This window comes from Pteropus vampyrus, unplaced genomic scaffold, assembly GCF_000151845.1.
Source record: "Pteropus vampyrus isolate Shadow unplaced genomic scaffold, Pvam_2.0 Scaffold370, whole genome shotgun sequence".
Taxonomy (NCBI): Eukaryota; Metazoa; Chordata; class Mammalia; order Chiroptera; family Pteropodidae; genus Pteropus; species Pteropus vampyrus.
The window spans coordinates 156,988-160,327 of NW_011889151.1; the positions used below are offsets into that span (position 1 = coordinate 156,988).

The following is a 3,340-nucleotide window of genomic DNA, read 5'->3' on the forward strand; positions in this document are numbered from 1 at the left end:
CCGGAGTGATGGGGGCACGTGTAATGCTTGGTGCCAGCTGGCAAGGTCAGCAGGGGCAGTTGGGAAGAGTCCAGAAGGAAGAGAAATACTTGATGAAGGAGAACGAGGGGAAGAGAAGAAGGGGCACTGAGTGACGGCGGCGGCGGCGGCGGCAGATTCAGACACCGTGCGGCCCAGACCCTGAGCAGCGCACCTCAGTGGACGGGTAGAGCTAAGAAGACTTTAGATCCCCGGGTCGGAGTCTGGAACTTCCAGCCGGACCTGCCCGAACTCTGGCGGCTTAGCTTCTGAGTTCCCATGGGCTGTGTGTGACTCAGATCTGGCATTTTCTTGGGTGGAGAGGGGGTGGGGCGCATGACTAGGTCACAAGGGAAATGGACGGCTGGCACCAGCATGCCTGCAGCCCTGGAGAAGGGGATCCTGCCTGCCTGGCCCTGCCTTCCGCCCTGACTCATGCTGTGCCGTCATAATGCCTCTGACTCACCCAGCCCAGAAGCCCGAGAACCAGCTCTGAAACCGCCGACTCCCTCGGGCATCATGTCTGGTCCCCAGCACGGAAGGATTTTACCCCCCGACTATTTTTAGCACCCATCCCCCGCTCCGTCCCATACCACGGCTTTGGGCCAGGCCCTCATCCTGCCCCTCCAGTCTAACTCCCACAGTCTCTTCTCTGAACTCCAACCCGTGTGATCTTCTGGAGCAAGAAACCAACCTAGCCAACCCCTGCTGGATATTGCCAGAGCAGTGGTTCTCAGCCGGAGGCTCCCCTGAACTCCAAGAACCCAGGAGCAAAACTGCACATCTATGCACTAAATAATCCACATGCATACCCACGTGTTCCAGCCCCCATTTTGGTTAGGTTGGGACATGTGACTAGTTTTGTCCAATGGACTACGAGCAAAAGTGGTCATGTCACTTTCAGGCTGAGACAAGAAGCCTCTGCCACGGCCTCTCTTCCCCTGACACAGGGATCTCGGGAGAAATGATCTCAGTGGCTTTGCTGCCACATGGAGGGGGGGCTCTCCAGTCCACAGTGAACCCCACTTGAGCAAGAATAAACCTTCATGTGTTAAGCCTCTGAGCTTTGGGGGTTCGTCTGGTGCAGCAGGACACCCCACGGCGGGGCTCATTGAATAGGAGAACGCCTCTTCTCCTCAACAGTATTTTATCAGCTTAGTTTGGTAACAGGCTGTATCTCATGCTTATCCCTGGCTCTGATCAGAGGTTATGGAGGTCGGACAACTTTTTCGAAGGGGAAAATGGATTAGTGACTTCTTAATAACTGCGGTATTTGGGGGAGGTTAAAAAGACATCTATGATCCATTGAAAAGAAAGTATAAAAATAGAGTCCTTAAGAGTGAATAATGGGACCGCTGGCCTACAGAACGAAGTCCAAACACGAAGCTGTGTCAAAGCAGAGGAGGCACAGACGCCTTCTGGTTGTGTTGGCCATGGCTTCTTGTTGCCCAGTGTTCCCGGAAGCTGAAGCTCATTTTCTCCTCAACCATTTTATACTCTGGGTCAGTCACCGAAATTGCCTAGACCTTCGCTTGTAAAGTAAATCCCACTATAGGAATAGCTGGTGTCTTGTCGCCAAAGTTTTGGCATATATCAACGACGATAAGCCATCTATGGCCACGCCACCCTGAACACGCCATCTATGGCCACGCCACCCTGAACACGCCCGATCCCGTCTGATCATGGAAGCTAAGCAGGGTCGGGCCTGGTGAGTACTTGGATGGGAGACCACCTAGGAGGACCAGGTGCTGTAGGCGTAAAAATAAATTTAAAAACAAATAAATAAATAAATGTTTAAAAAAAAAAAAAGACGATAAGCCCTAAATTATTCACACGAGTGGTGCAAATTGCCAAACAGTACCTTCCGCAAGGTACTGTGGATAATGAAGGACGTAGATAACGAAGCCCTAGTCTGGTGGCACCTCACAAAAGGGCTCACGTCACTTCTTTCTCCCTCCTTTAGATGGGAAAACATCGCCCTTTCTGTCTGTTCTGAGCAGATTTCAGCTTCTGCTCTCGGATAGCCAGGAGTACAAAGAGCGTTTCGAATAAGCACCACCATTAAACGAATCAGGAGAATGCATAGCCTGATGAACGGTTGTCTGATACACACTCAGTTACCACCGGTCCCCCTTGCCTGTAGCCATGGCAGACGACCTCAGTGTCCACAGGGTCCCGACTGTGAGCCGGAGGCCACCTCACAATCCCACCCCACCCAGAGAGCTTCTGCTACTCAGTTGGAGCCGATGCTTGAAATGAAATGATTCACTACCCTCGGTTTTACCCATATAAAGTCAGGACTCAAATCTGCCCTAAATCTCGTATCTGTCCCCGGGTCACGTATTTCTGACATGAGAGATAGTTGCCTGTCTGGCGGAACTTGTGTTCTTTCTTCTTCCTTTTTTACTTTCTTTCTTTCTTTTTCTCTAAACCTATTATTTCTCAGTGAACTGAACATTAAACGATGAATTTTCAAGCCCCCATGATCCTGTATCCCTCCCTCTCTCTTTTCCTGTTAAACAAAGCCAATCTATGTTCGGCTCCGTCCCCTTTTGTCGTGTCCTGGGTGTGCATGGTTGTGCGAGATGCAGTGTTCGGGCGAGTCACTAGGTGGCATCTACCGAGGCCGTGGGCGAACTATCCCAGAAAGCGCTTTTTCAGAGCTCTCCACGGTTCTCCACGTCGGCTGCCATTGTCTGGTGGGCGTGTTGGAGTTAATCCATTGCCATCTGTCTTTATTTTGCTAACTTACTCAGTCAGACGCCACGCAATTGAGTTCTGCAAATGTCGGCTCTCCAGCACGGCAATTACCGAGTCTCTTTCTAAACAACATTCCTCCTGCCTTGCCTGGAGCCTGAGGCATCCAGGCTCATTGTGACTTGCTTTGCTTTTAGGGCTCTTCGTCTTCAAAGGTGAAGAAAAATTGGTGTAAACTCCAAGCCACCACAAGGCATGGTTTCTCTTTCTCAACTGAGAACATGCTAGCCGACATGTTCCTATTACTTAAAAAGCCCCTTGGCACGCAGGGGGACGTGGGCCGTGCTCGTCAGCAGCGCCTCCTCCAGGATGCAGACGCTCGGCATGCGTTTTGTGGTTGTAGCTGATTTTCATATCGTCATTTTCATATCGGAGGGGCTGGCGGGAGGGGTGAGGAAGGAAGCTTGTGGCAGCAAGAGAAGAAGAAGGAAGGAGAAGAAGAGAAGGAAGGAGGGAAAGAGGAGGGAGGGGAGAGTGAGCTGACGTTGGAATGACATCCTTCCACGGCTGTTTCAAAAGAGGGACGAACTGATCATCTCGATAGCCTAGAAGTGGTATTCATTCT

At 51.2% G+C, this 3,340-nt stretch overlaps 1 pseudogene; it reads left to right on the top strand.

The window, feature by feature from the left end:
• The first annotated feature begins 1,656 nt into the window (after window positions 1-1,656).
• Window positions 1,657-1,775, top strand: LOC111731415 (annotated as a pseudogene).
• Window positions 1,776-3,340: the final 1,565 nt, after the last annotated feature.